Here is a 15,116-nt window from a genome sequence, read left to right as displayed (position 1 = left end):
TATGTTATGGAGGAATAGAAACTTCTCTGGCAGTGGGCAATAAACAATCATCTATGGGGATGCAGAAAGCAGTGATGTTAAAGAACATAAAATTGAAGATATTTCTTAATGACACCATTTGAGAAAGCCAAACTTTCTCAAGTTTGAGAAAGCCAAACTGTCAAGCACTTCATATACTTCTTATATATATATGCAGTATGTCAGTGCCAAGCTCTGGATGAGCTGCCACGCTGGACGAGCATCCCCACTAACACGGGGCGTGGAGAAACACCCTTGAGAACTCAAAACCCAGCTGAAAAGCAAGAGGAGACCTATAGATACCAGGAGACAAAGCCAAACTGGGGAGCAATAAGCCTGTATTCTCTGTGTGAGAGTCAAAAGTACCAGCACATTGCTTATCCCATTATTTTATGGACTGCTAGACTGCAAACCAGCACACCCGGCCCTCAGCATCGATCAGAACAAACCTGAGCGGTTTCCTGTCTCGCTGCACCAAGCCCTGGAGATGAGGAACATCTGCGTTCTCCATGCTGGGACCCACACGGTGCAGAAATGGTTTTCCCATTCAGGGGAAACTTACAATATTTTGAACTTTTCTGTCCCCATCAGCCAAAAATTCAAAAAACGGGGAGAAATGGAAATCTCAGCCATTTTGTTTTGAATAGAGCTCTATAAATCATGCAGCCTAACAAGCAAAAGAGTTTACTTTAAACGTCTTTGTTTAGATCTTTGTTCTAAATTTACAACTTTTACTGGCTTTAAATAAAATCCTTACAGTTGCTTATATACAACATTTTTCCTTGGTTTAATTTTAGACGTGTACAGCTAAATGTTAAAAATGCATTACTAAGTAGTTGAAATGTCATAGTCCTAGATTAAACTTCTCTAGTGGAATTAAATTAAAGGTTTCTGCTCCTGGTTTAGAGCAGCACAGTGTGAATGTTTTATAGCAGCAGCAAAGCCAGAATTACAGGTTGAACTCCCAATCTGTGTGCATGACTAACACCAGGAAAAACAAAAACAGTTTGAACTTTTAAAGGCTGGAGCCAAGGAACAATAAAGGCAATGTAACTTATTTTAGAGTCAGCTTTCTTCTGGAAAGAAGCAGCTCCTGCTGTGGCCCCATGCTCCTGTGGCTTGGAGCTGGGGGTGCACCCCAGGGAGGATGCCCAGAACCCTGTGGTTGTGACTGCACACTGTGTCCCCTGCCCAGAGGCAGCCTGGAGGCAATGCATGCTCTCAGGTAAGCCTTCTGGGGAAAATTAAACCCCCCCAAACAGTGGGGTGCTAAATTCCAGCCCCCGTATTGTGTTGGCTCTGGCCCTGTCAGCAGTGCGAGGGAAGTGGCTGTAGGAAGAGGCTAAGGAAAAGCCTCCTCCGAGTTTTCCCATGCCACCACTGACCCTGGGAAGGACTTATGTCTGCTCCCATATTTAGCACAGGAGGGAAATGCCTTCTTCAGCAGGAAGGACGTGCTTGACCCTCCTCTTGTCATGTCCCAGTGTGCAGGACAGCAGTGACCTTCACCAAGAGGGTGAGGGATGCACCACTGCTGGCTTTTGGGGACGATGTGGCACATCTGAGCTAGTGGCTGGGCAGCGGTTGGCAGTTACGGTAGGAAGCAGCAGAAACGCTCCCTGCTGCTCTGGTTTGGTTTTAAACTCTCATCTAAGTAGTGATGAAGTTTTTTATAGCCTCCTCTCTCCTAACACAGCCCATCAGCAATCACCTTCCCCACCAGCGGTCAGAGGGAAGGTGCTGCCCCTGTTGTAGGGAAGGTTGGGTGGAGATGTGTGGCTTGGGCCTTTCTGACATTGTAATGCAAAGCAAAACACCCCATGGAGCACAGCTGGAGAGCACTGTTCTCCGCTGGTCCCAGCCCCATTTCCTCCTCAGCATCTCAGGCACATTCATGACATGCCAGAGAGTAAAATTTCCCATTTCCTTCCTCAGCTAAACCTGGAAGGGGCAATAAATAACAAGAGGAGTCTTTTATAAGCAGATATCAAGTACTCACATCCGTGGCATGTTACTAAAGTTATACAATAATTTGCTCTCAGAATATCTATTTGTACAAGCAACATTCTGGTAGTTTTGCAGTCTCTGGCTGGTCTCTTCTGCAGAAAGTCTCACTGCTCCTGTGAAGTTTCCTTTGCAGCAGTGTCCTTCCTGCCATGATGATTCCCTTTAGCTGGAGATGATCAGGAAACAAACAAACAAAAAAAAACCGAATAAAATATTTAAAAGAGATCAAGCCAAATAAAATTGTAGAGTTTCTCAGGACAAGTCTCAAAAACAGTCAGTATTTTTCACCTGAAAGCACAGAAGACTTAAGAATCTTTGTTAATACACTTTTTGAAATAGCTTCATTCAAGCAAGTATTTTGGATAAATGGCAACCATCTGGCACGATCTGAGGCTCTCCCGTCCCCTGTATGTTTTGTGCATGCTGCATTTTCAGCAAAAGGAACAAAGGACCACCACCTGCAGAGCACCTGGTCCTGGAGAGCACCTTTCCTGCAGAAGGCCTGGAGATGTCAGGAATGTCACTGGCATGGAACAGGTGGAAAAAAGTGCTGCAGGAAAGTGTCCAGTGCTGAACGCTAGTGAGTGGGGGGCTTGAGCAGTCTCAGGGCAGTGGATATGGGAGAAATGGAGGTTGGAGTGGTCTGATCAAGGGCTGCCCAGGGGGCGGCTCACTTAGGGCAAGTGCTGGGCATGGTCCCAGCAAAGAGGGGACGGAGTAAGGACTGGAGGCAGCACAGTGAAGGGTGCTGTGATATGTGTGTGTGAGGGGGCGGTGAGGCTGGGGGTGTAATGCCAGGCGTGTAAACGTTGCAGATATTGCTCCTGTGGTGTGTTTTGTGGGGTATCATCACAGCAGCATGGTGCAGCTGTCTGCAATGACTGGCAAATATCCTTCTTCTACATATGAAAATGAAGCACCTCTGGAGGCACCTTGTGGCCTAAAGTTAAAGTCCCTGCCTGAGTGTCCAAGCTCTGGTTCTGGGCCTGGATGTACATCACAGGGCTGCTCTGAGTTATGTCGGCTGCCCACAACGTCCTTCCCTGAAAAAGCATCCGCGTCCTGCTCTTACAGAGCCCTTTTCATCTAAGTTGGAAAATCAGGTTGCAAAGTCCCTTACTGCTATCACAGAGCCCTGTGAAGACAACACACCAGAAAACCAACCTTGCACTTGTTTGTGAGCGCAGTCTCACTCCCTACGAAGAAGAATATAACCTGTGTTTCACTGACCACATAGGATTACAAAGCAGTCAGCAAATACACCTGCGACTAAACGCTGTTTACAGGTTGCCGGTGTCCTGCTGCCAAGGCTGGGGTGCACCTGGGCACCGCCAGCATTGCCCACGTGGAAGCGACATCCGTGCCAAGAGCGATGGCCAGCACCCAGGCTCACTGACGGCGGAGGTACACTGGTGCTGACAGGACCAGGCTGCAGGGACAGCGTGGCTGCGATTAAATGCATGATTGTCCTCAAGACCCCTGCATCTGTCCCCGGGCCACCGCGGCGCACCTGGCAGCTCCGCGCAGCAAATGCGGAGCAACCGGGTCAGTGCTCTCCCAGCGGTGGGGCACAGGCAACGCGACGGGGTGCCTTGCGCCCTGCCAAAAGTGCCCCGAAACGGGGAGAGGAGGGATGCTGGAGAAGGGAAGCGGCAGCCGGGGGGGGGCCGAGGGGGGGCTGCCGGGGCCGGGGCAGCTCCGGACGCGTCCCCAGACGGTGGCGCTGGGTCCCCGCCGTGCGCGCAGCTCGCAGCGGGCAGGGCTCCCGCCGCCCGGGTTTGAGGTTGTTTGAGGAAAATCAGCCAAATTGCAACAAATGAGTGTGTCCTGCCATATATATATATATATATATATATTTTTTTTTTTCTTTCCCAGCAGGCGGTGAACTCCTGGTGCGCACAGGTCTGCGAGGGATTCCCCAGAGCAAGGACCTCTCAAAGAGGCAAAAAATAAATCGGGTTCTAGGAAAAAAAATAAAAAAAAAAAAGAGAGAGAGAGAGAAAGCGTTTTGTCTGGCAGAAATTACCTTGGTTTTGCTTCAAAGCAGCGCAGCGCGCTGAAGGTGCAGAGAGCAGCTGGCTGTGGCGGGGCTCAGAGGCAGCCCCTGGCGAGCGGGTGCGATGCCCAAGCACGTGGGCATGGGGCAGGAGTGCAAGGCCCCTGCAGCCATACTGGTGGGGCCCCTGTTTCAAACTCTGCTGGTGGCTTTAGGGATGCTGGTTCCCCCGGGTTTGATACTGCAAGGGGAATGGGAACATGTTCTGTTGTGGTATCCAATAGCTAGAACCATCCCTAAGGGAAAATGGATCGTGTCTCCCTCCAGGGGATGGAAAAAGCAACTAACTTGAAGCCTCCACATGAGATATGAGTTTGGATGTGTTCACTCCTTTGGGACCCATCTGCTTGTTCATCTCTGTGGCAGCTCTCAGGGGTTATTTTGATCCTCTCTCCTTTTATTGCAAGATGCAGGACCCTGGTGAATTTTTCCAGCTCATTTCCAGCAGTTTGGTTTTGGGGTACCAACTGAAATACCAGATTCAGTGTGTTTGCAATAAGGCAGACTTTGGTCCTCCCTTTTCCATACATGATTTGGCTTGGCTGCTCTCTTTCCTAACTCAGAAACGCAGAAAGACCGTGGGCTCTCCTGCACGGGTATTTCAGAAAGGCTGAAAGACAAAATCAATTTAAATGCATTAACTCTTACGAGTTTAGCTCAGTTTTCTTGAATATAAATCACAGAGTAATTTAAATAGATCAGCTCCTGCGAGTTTAGCTCTGCATCCTGAATGCCACAGAATTAAGGAAATCTGGTTTCATAAGGTCTCTGGGAAGAACACCGATTCATTGAACAAAGCACAGGTCTCAGCGCAGGCCTTTGTCTAGTGGAAAGAGCTTGCTGTATTGCTTAGCTTGCTGGCTGGTGCTTATCTCCCCTCAGAATTTCCTAAAGCAGAGCAAACAACATTTCACTGCACACTTCCTCAGGCAGGAGTGAAATGTGATTCTGGTATAACAGAAAAGCACCGCTGCTTCTGCAGTAATGACTTGGAAAAACCTACTGCTGTGGGGGAAGAAATGCAATTCGGTGCAGTGGAGATGCAGCTCCCCTCTTCCTTGGCACTGGAGCAGAGCAGCCCCTGGGCAGGAGGGCCCAGAACTGGGTGCAGCACCAAGGATGGCACCCATGGGCTTCTCTCCACCCCTGCCACCCGGGTTTGGGTGTTGCCACGGCACTGCAACATGCAGATGGCACTGCTGTGGGGGACCGTGTGTGCATGTACGCAAGAGTCATGCCGCAGGCAGGGGGGATTTCTGCTGCCAGATTCCCCGCAGAGTCATTCTGCCTTGAGAGCCAAAGCAACATCAGCCCCGCGAGCCTGCTCCTTTTGGCATGCAGGCTGCTGGATTTTTGTATGATTTGGAAGGCAGTTTGCAAAGCCATGGAGGGTTGCTCCTACCTGGCGCAGTTCTTGGAGGACGATGATGGGTCAGAAGAATGGGAACTGCTATTGCACAGTAAATCCTGCAAGGATTTCCAGGGATAAGGGCAAGTGTGCTGAGTCACGGGAATGCTCTGTGAGGTACTCCTTATGCCTTATTTTTATAATTGCATTTTTATCAACTGCTGTCATTAATGACAGCAAATGCATAACTAAAATCCTAGCAAACAGTCTTGCAATGATCGCAGCCTCCAGATCTCCCAGATAACATTGCAGAACAGATGCCCATCCATGATATGTGTGCAGGCAATTGTCAGTGGTAAATCCACTGTCTGCCCTCAGCACAGGGTTTATGTGAGAAGGCCTCAGCACTGACATTCAGAGCCTGTCCAGTGTCCTACAGCAGGGCAGAGTAATTTAAATAGATTAACTCCTGTGAGTTCAGAGCAGTTCACTGTAACTGAAGGACCTCTGTATATGGTTGTAATTGAGACTGGGGTGCACAAAGAGACCAAGTAACCTCCATTACGTGGAAGATCACTTTCAGTATGGTTTATCTCTGCAAGCTGTTGTTTTTCTATTGCTTCTCAGGTGTCACAGCCGTCACTGCTTTTAGATATAAAACCTTGCAGCAGGAGCGGGATGGAAGAAAGCCCTTGGAGCAACGCCCCAGCTATGCCATTCAGCAGGGAAAGCCATGCACCTGTCCCTTCGTGTGCTGGCCTGGATCCAGCAGCTGCTGTGGGCAGGGACCCTGCTTCACCCTTGCTGCTCCCTCTGCCCATCAGGGCCATCGCCTCCGATGCAGCCCTACTCCTTCCCTGCAGTCTGTGCATGCCTTGGATTGTGCTTGGAAACACAAGATAGGATCCTGCTGCCTTGCTGATTTCAACCCCTCATTTGTTATTCCAACAGCAGAGTGAGCATCTAATTCTACCAAGCCCGTAGATGCAGACTTGCCTTTTCTGGGACAGCATATACATCCCCAGGCAGATATGCTCCGTGCATGTAGCACAAAGACACAAAGAAATATATCAAAGAACAGAAGAAAACATTTTAAGAGATAATATCTGTGTATAAAAGGCCCAAGGAGTAGCTTCCTATATGAATCTTGAAATAAAGGAGCCAGACCCTTCCCAGAGAAGCTGCAGCTGCATGTTGTGGGCAGCCCGGCCATCCCACTGCCTCTTCCCAGGGCACGCGGCCCCAGCAAGCTGCTGCTGGGGGCTCAGAAACACAGGCTGAGTGGGCGCAGTCTGCAGCGCTATTCAGCAGCAAGCATGAGGTGCCCTGCCAGCTTGCATTAAAAGCAAATATTGACATTTGGTGAGGAGAGAACAGCAACTTGTAAATAGCATCTGGGATAAAACTTTATTTAAGCAGACAGAACCTTTATGCTCACAAGCAATGCTAAATCCAGCAAAACCCAAATGTCAGACCATAGCCTTTAAAGAACAAGACAAATGACCGCAGTAAAGGACACATTACAATAAGTAAAGCTGAAATCATCAGCAGCCCTTGGAACACTTGGAGGAAATAGAGGCTGTTTCTACAGAGCCCCCATACAAGCATCCCCGTCCCCCCACCACCATGGCGTGAGGCACAGGACATACAGCAAGAACCAATTTCTAGCTCGTGCTACTGAGGATGACCCTGAACCTAAGGGAGATGACTTCTCCTCTTTCTCCAGCACATTGCAGTGTCAGCAATGCAGTTGTTTTGTGGCACCAAGGGCATTTCCATTAGCTGTCTCAAGGCAGAAAAGCAGTGTGTCCAGGTTGTTTCTGACGGCTCACATGCCAGCACCCCGATGTTGAATGCAGCGATGTCACCGCCAGCACTGGTGAAGCAGGACAGGCTTCCTGTCACCCCTGGGGGATCTGGGCTGAAAAGAGCTTCTCCATGTGAAAGAGGCACAGCGAGCATTCCCAAGCAGTCACAGGGGCTTCAGGGGAGCACTCAGTGTTGATGCTGGCAGGGGACACCGGGACGCTGATCTCCACTTGTTGAAGCATGCAGCTGGAAGGGGGCTGCCCCTTCCCCAGCCATGGTCCCTGCTTGCCAGTGCTCTCTATAGGAAAAGGGGCACGGCTGAGCACAGCTGCATAACAGTGTTGAGGCTTGTGCCACCATTTGCACTGAGGCAGTGAAGATCCCAGCTGGATGCACTGGCAGGGCAGGGCAACATGCTCTGTGCTTTGCCAGCCATTTGCTTGTGCCTCTAGCTAGCACTAAAAATAGTTCACTTTCATCAACGTCAAGTTCACCACCAAAAGGGAGCGAGCAGATTTAATTTATTTGAACTTCATTTCAGCTTCCTCTGGACTTTCAGGGGGAAATTCAGGCCAGGGTTATTATTGTATTTATTATTTATACAGGATGGAAAGCACTGACAGTTCTCCTGGTTCAATTCGTCAGTGTTCAGTGTTTGGTGGGCGCTGGGTGTGGACCCTGTCTGTGACACCTCAGATGGGATGAACCAGGAGCAGAAAGGAGCCGCTCACCTTCCTTGTAGGTGCCCTTGGCACTGCATTTAGGTCCAGCTTGAATTAAGCCGTTCAAATAAGTGTTCAATTAATAGCCTGCCAGGCCTCTGCATAGATGATGGCTGTGTGAGAATTTCGTGGGGGCTGGATATCACAGTCCTAATCTAAGAAAATGTCAGGGCTCTGGTTTCAGGGATTTACCGCTGCACTGATGCAGATAACACCGCAGCCCTGGCTAGCAAGCAGACTATTGTGGGAAAATGCTAATGTGACTTTTGCTGTTTATTCGCTGTGGGCCAGCACTGGCAATAAAGAACCACAAATTGTACCTGCCTGTAGATAAGGCAAAGGCAACTCTGCAGAGCGACTTCAGAAATCCAGAAGTAAGGAAGCAGAAGCAGCATGACCCAGAGACTTTCTGTAAACTTGTGGTGTAGAAATGTACCCTTTTCTAGATGTCCTGGAGAGCTGATACCAGTCAGTCCTTGCTGCCACCACATCCTGGGCTGCACTGTCCACTGGCAGAGCTGCAACCTGTTTGCGCCTTCAGCCTGAGCAGCCTCATGCCAGCCAGGAACTTGTTTCAGGACTCGATGTTCGGGCAAAGCTTTGTTTAGCAAAGGTCAGCAGTGATGGGAGAGGCCTGTGGAGAGGTCAAGAGCTTGATGTATTATTGTGCCCCAGATCAGGACACAGGGTGTATGTACCAAGTCTTTGTTAAATGGAAAGTTATAATAATAATAAGAAAGAATAAACTGGAAATGCCAAAACGTTTTACTTCGGGTCAGTGCAGCACAGCTGGGGCTGCCTGCATTGCCATGATGCCCAGGGAGGTGTCGCATAAAGACTCAAGTCCAGACCTGTCCCAGGGTGCCAGGCACCTTCTTAACCATCAGTCAGTCAAAAAGTATATCCCTGCTCTGTAAATATGGCCAGGTGTTTGCTCAGTGCATCATGTACTTGCTCATGTCCATAGAGAGGCAGCTTGGGGCCTCCTGCCTGCATCCTCCTCATAGGACACAGCCCCTGGCAGGCGTGGGGACACCCTGCTCTTGACATGATGGCTCAGCCAGAGGACGCTGGAAAAGTTTTTGACATCATTCTGCAGAATGACAGACGTCAAATCTCTAAGAGCTAGCACAAAATGAAATATCTTGCTTCTTGGTAGGAAGTAAGTGTTTCACACAATATTCCAGTAGAAAACACTGAGTTGGTAGACACCACATTATCTCCTGAAAAAGTTAAACTAGAAAATCATAAACTGAGTCCTTCTGGCAATGTGCAGACACAGTGGCTTCCCAGGGCTTCCTCAGAGCAAAGCTGCACCATCTTCTCATTGTGATCTCTCAGTCACACCTTTCCAGATCAAACAAAACAAAAAAAAAAATCAACATTATTGGGAAAAAAAACAAACAAACAAACAAACAAAAAAAAAATCAAAAGAAAAACACATGCTTGGTAACTTGGAAGCTGCTGCTCAGGCAGAGAAAGATTCATCTTTATCTACAGAGCAGCAGCTTGCTCCAGCTCTCGCCTCGGGGATTACAGATGTGCCAGTGGTCCGGCGGTGCTTGGGGTGAATTACTCTCCCTTTGGGGTTTGCCATCCTCCAGAACCAGCTGCAAGGTTCTAGGAAGGCTCTCAGGCACTCATCACCAGCCCTTGCAATTTTTTTTCCTCCCCCAGCGAGGAGCATACCTAGCCTTAGACCACAGCTGTGTCAGAGTCTGTGTTTTTGCAGAGGACCTGCGATCCCAAATTGCTGTATCCACCCCAGGGGGCCTAAAACAGGGAAAACCCCAGGCCAAGCCATTCACAGCCACTGCCTTCCCCAGTCCCCAAAACATCCAGCAGCCTGGAGCTGTGGGCGGCAGGGCTTCAGGGAGGACCTAGCATACTGGTGCTGTGGAGCCTTCTCATTCCCAGGGATAACACTGCTGCTGATAAGAGACAGTTTCCCACACATCCTGCAGTTTACATAATAATTAGCTTCTACGTTAATTCCCCGAGGGGGAACTGAATTATAATCTGGTATGTGACGTATAAAGGGTGTAACTTAATTCCTCAGAAGCCTTTTCTGCAGTAGATGGCTATCTTGATTATGCTGTCTACATTTCTAGTCAAATGTTTGCTGAAGAAGTCATGTTTGTTGTCTAGATACAATGCACACTTCTCCTGCAGCCGGCACTGACGCAGCAGCTCTCAGCTGATGGGAGAAACAAAATAGCTCTGTGTGGGTTCAGGAGCAGAGCATCTGCCTGGGTGCAAAAGCTCCAGACACGCTCCTTGCAGACACAGGGCAATGCACGGGCACATCTACACTAATTGCTTCTTGGTCACAAGTGGTGAAATATTGACAGGTTTTTCGTTTTTGTTTGGTTTGGTTTTTGGATGTGCTTTTCTAAATCTTTACATGACGGCTGGGTTTTGTAAAATGACATTTTTCTGATAACCTTATCAAGTGATTGATTTTTTTTTTGGGGAGCCATGTAAATTTCAGTCACCCTTTGCCTATGTTCTAAAAGAAAAAGGTGTAGGGAAAAGCGGAAGGGAAAGAACTGGGGCTTGCCCCATGGCCAGCAGCTTTGCAGCTGATGGATGCCCAGCTCTTGGTGCTGTCCCCAGGGGCTGGCACATGCCATCGGTCAGTACCGCTGGGGCTGTAGCCCGTGGCAGGCATGAAGTGAGTGAGGGTGGGCTGGGAATGTCTCCGCATCTCCCCTGGCCTGAACCGGCTTCCTTCAGGCCCAGGCAGACCTTGAAGTAGAGCCCAGGCATCTCCTCCCTTTTGAGAGGAGACACCTCTCAAAACAAAACCAGAGGAGGTGGCATCACAGCTGTGCTCAAAGCTGCTCAGTCTGCCCAGAGCATACAGGGCACCATCTCCCTGCGGTTACCTTGATTTACCCAGGCTGAGATATAAGGTGGGATGGAGCACTGTATGGTGGTGTTGAGTTCCAGCAGCAGTTTCAAAGTGCCAGGTTATGTGATAAAAGCTTAAATCAATGACGAAAACAGTGAAGAATAAAAATATCCCTGAGTATATGTAACACGCTACGTCACATCTGCTTACATGAGTCATTTTCAAGCACAGCATTTCTTTGAAGGAGTGGGGCCTCTGATGTTATCTTTGTGAAACTTTAGCAGATGGGCTTAATAGCACACACACACACACACAAATCATCTAAATACACACACAAGGAATTGCATATGTGCAATGGAATGGACAGAAGATATTTAAAGGCATCTGAAAGGGAATAGCATCCACATATGAATTCCAAGAAAATCACTAAGTATTTAGTTTTGTAAGCCAGTTAATCTTTAGGGAATCATTAAGAGCAAAACATCCTGGGGGCAGCAATGCAGTATCTCAACAAACTCCTGAAACAAACAAACAAACAAACAAAAGAAACAAACAAAAAAACCCCCCGTGATTTTAAAGTTAGAGGAAGTATTTAAAGAGGCACACAATGTACTTGCCAAGTGCTCAGATGTGGCGATTGTCATGTGTCCATTTCCCCTTTGGTCCCTTGGGAATCTCCTCCAGTGCGCGGCTTCACACTGGCCAGGAGGCTTAGCCGTGTCCAGCTGAGAGCAGCCGCACACAGGGAGAGCTGTGACCAGAGGCAGAGCTGGGATGTTCGCTGGCTCACACTGGCAAAAGCCACCACTGATTTCCCCAGCGTTTAGAGGCTCTTAAAAGATTTATTGTCGCTGGCCTCTTGGAAGTGTCAGCATGTCTAGTGCTGAATGTGGGACTGATCTCTCCAAACACACAGGCCCCTTTTGATTTGAATTAAGCTTAAAGACACAGAAATGAAGAGCTTCTACCTGAGAGACTGCAGGGGAGCAACAAGTAGAGAAAACAAAAGCAAGGTGATAACATCAGTGACAGCTTTTGAGCAGAACGGCCCTGGAGGTTTTGTCATTGTCCTAATTTTACACTATTGGTTTCATACCTTTCCTTGTATCCTGAGGAGCGTTATTACAAGATATAAATAGCTGTGACTGAGAACAGAGCAATAGCTTTGTCTCTTCTACAGCAGAGACAATAACTACGGAGCATTAAGCAAGCAAAAACCCCTTGAAATAATAAGCCGAGCTGATGGGATTCATTCACGCTTGTAAATACAATTATATTTTGTGGCAGTATGTGTATGTTCAGATGAATCTCAATATGAGGCTGATGGAAGAAGGCAAAGGGATGGCTCCTCCCTGTGCTCCCTGGGGGCTGCAGGCAGAAGCCTGGAGCCAGCAGAGCACAGCCCCAGCCCTGTCCTGTCCTCCTCCCAGCAGGGAAGCCGCTGTGAGCAGAGAATCACGAGGACATGGGAGTCACATGAAGCACTTCAAACTGATGTAACAAAATGATATGGATGCAGCTCAGTGCTGCTGGATTAGATCCCTGCTCCCACTGTGGCGACGGAGCACTGTAATGCCCATGGCCACTGGTGTGACCGTGCCTGAGACGAGTGGGGCAGACGCAGCAGCCTCAGCGAGGCCAAGGTGTATTTCAGAGCAGAAGCTGGAGGCTTGCACACTGCACTCGTGTTTCTGTGTGCATTTATCTTGTGGTAAACCTTTTTCTGTTGCTCTGTGCTATGCCAGGCATTATCTCCGTGTGTGTGCATTCAACCTTCATTTCCTCTCTGCCTGCTTCCTTGCCTTGCATTTCAATATCTCTTTCTGGACCTTCTGTGCTATTTATTTCTTGTGGATCACGTTGCTCAATAGCCTCCAGAAACTGCCACAGGACAGCAGTTATCCTTGGTCTTCTGCATTTTTTGCACCTCTTCCTACAGCTTTCTTTTTCCCAGCCAGTCGTGTTTTCTCCTCTGTCAGGACACTTGGTCTCTTCTCATTTCCTACTTTTTCAGAAAGACACAGTATTGCAAGGGAGCAGCTTTTTGCACTTCTCACTCACTCACATGCAAGTAATAACCCCTCTGTTGTGTGGATGCTTTTCTTGGCTGAATTTTAGTGTCAGCTGTTTCTCCTGTGGCTTGCAAATACTTGCATGGGCCAAAGGCAACATGCAGGACACTGCCTTGTGTCCCCAGGCCAGCACAGCTCCGTGGCAGGGACCAGCATGCATTCAAGGGAGGAGAGCGATGCACACAAGACATGCACTGGCAGACCCTCTCTGTTTGAGCAGCATACACAGTTCTGTACTGGGACGAAAGCAGAGCAGAAAGGAGAGCAAATGGCTCCCGCTGCCACCAACCCACATGCTGCCTCCTGCCCCATCCACAGCTTCCCTCTGCTCATGCCCTCATATTTGGGTTAATTATTTTTTGCATTTAGCAGCTAGAGTTTTCTACCGCTGTCACTTCAGGGAGCAGTCAGTGAGAGGCAGGGCTTGTCACGGAGAGCTCACATCTCCCAAATGACATACATTTTGGCTTCATACATTAGTTACATTCAACATTAATCGCCACACTGTCCTACCGTTATTAAAGATTTATAAAATTCTGCCTGTTTCATCTTTTTCATTCTGGATGCTTTGAATTATCTCCACAAACTATGGAAACAGATGTTGTTTTCCCCACTGGGCTGCACGTTGCTGACCACAGACCTGCCCTACCAGCAGCTTGTGTAGGTCCTAGGCTGCAAATCCGGACTGATCTCCCATGGGGCTCCTGGGGAGGACCTGTGCCTTTCCCTGTTTCCCCCCCCAACTTCATAGATGCAGTATCCCACTGTCTCAGCTCCTCTGCATGAGTCCTGTACTCACAGAGACCCCCTGAATACCCTCAGCGGTATCAGAGTGAACTGGGGCCAGTCCCCCAGTGCTGCCCCAGGAGTGGGAGTACTTTCTATCCTCATGTTGGAAGTGGCAGAAGGGCTTAGATCCCTCTTCACCCCCTCAATGTCCATCTCCTCGATGACATTTCTTTTCTTAGGAATACTATTTTTTCCTCTTACACAAAAATAGTTATATTCTAAATCACATGCATTTCAAGGAATTGGTGTGTGGACCCTTGACTGTTCATTTACTCCAAGCACGTTAAATGAGTCATAAAATATACAAAATGAATTATGCAACATATTTGTGGAAGTCACTGGATAGGATTCCCAGAGCTGGGCAGGGAGAAATGTTGCTCTTCCAAAGGTGAAGTGGGACATAGCAAGGAAGTTTTGCTCTTGAATGTAAGGTTGCTTTTTATATTGTTACAGCTTTCTTTAAATCAAGAAACACCCTTAAAACAAACAAACAAAACAGGAAGTTGCAAGACAACATAAAACCAAGAAGAAAATTCCTAGTAGTGATGCTCCTGGAGCTGTGGTGGTTTGAGAATCAAAATGAGATAAGTTTGGTGAGGACACAGCATTTTCTATGACAATGATACCTGCATGGCTTGCTGTCACTGCTGGCAGGCAGCAGGTTCATATCAGCAGGGAAAAGTGTCATTATATTCCATGGTGTGGGAGACTATTCCCTCTAACCTCAACCTTCCCTTCTTCCAGCCCAGAAAACATTTCCACCTATCTCTTGTTCCCCTTTTCTTTCAAACTTTAGAGAAGTCTCCTCTGGCAATAAGATACTCTCCTCATTGAAAAGAAAAGCTATCGACTATTTTTAGCAGTTTGATTTCGGAAGTCTATGTATTCAAACATTTATTGGAAATCCACTCTTGTAAGGGTGCACCCGTTCATTTATAGCTACTCCATGTTTCTTCTGTCTGATCATGGTTTTTCTCATTCTTTCGTTGAGTTCCAGCTGAAACAGCAACTTTTACAGCCCTCCTTCGCACATTTTCCATGTTCATGCTACATGTAGGGTAACTGAGGACAATAGCACTCATGGTGAAACAAACAAACAAACAAACTTGAGTGACATTGCTAAATAATGCATGTAAAAGGAGCACAGCAGGTGCAGTGGCTGTAGCAGAAGGAAGTTATATTAAACTGCAGCTCAGGAGGAGCCACAGCCTGGGCTGACCACTGCATCTACCACCACCGAATTGCCCTGCAGTGCATGGATACTCCAGCAGTATCTGCACTTCTTGCACATCAGCAAGCTGCCAGTGAGCTCAGGGCACGAGGCAGCCTGGCTGCTCTCCTCTCTGGGATGCACAGAAACATGGAGATGAATGTTCCTAATACCTTTTTGTCTGTTTGTTTCTGACACCGACTTTGTGTTTTTCAGCACCAGGATGGAGTC

General features: G+C 48.2%; 1 long non-coding RNA gene across 1 annotated transcript; it reads left to right on the top strand.

The window, feature by feature from the left end:
* The first annotated feature begins 739 nt into the window (after positions 1-739).
* Positions 740-4,018, top strand: LOC125184134 (uncharacterized). The gene is made up of 3 exons (XR_010834884.1): positions 740-1,243; positions 2,461-3,570; positions 3,904-4,018. It is a non-coding gene; the product is annotated as an uncharacterized lncRNA (long non-coding RNA).
* Positions 4,019-15,116: the final 11,098 nt, after the last annotated feature.

Source organism: Anser cygnoides, chromosome 13, assembly GCF_040182565.1.
Source record: "Anser cygnoides isolate HZ-2024a breed goose chromosome 13, Taihu_goose_T2T_genome, whole genome shotgun sequence".
In the NCBI taxonomy this organism is placed as follows: Eukaryota; Metazoa; Chordata; class Aves; order Anseriformes; family Anatidae; genus Anser; species Anser cygnoides.
Note: the sequence above shows the minus strand (reverse complement) of the source record. Positions and strands in the feature narration are given on the sequence as shown.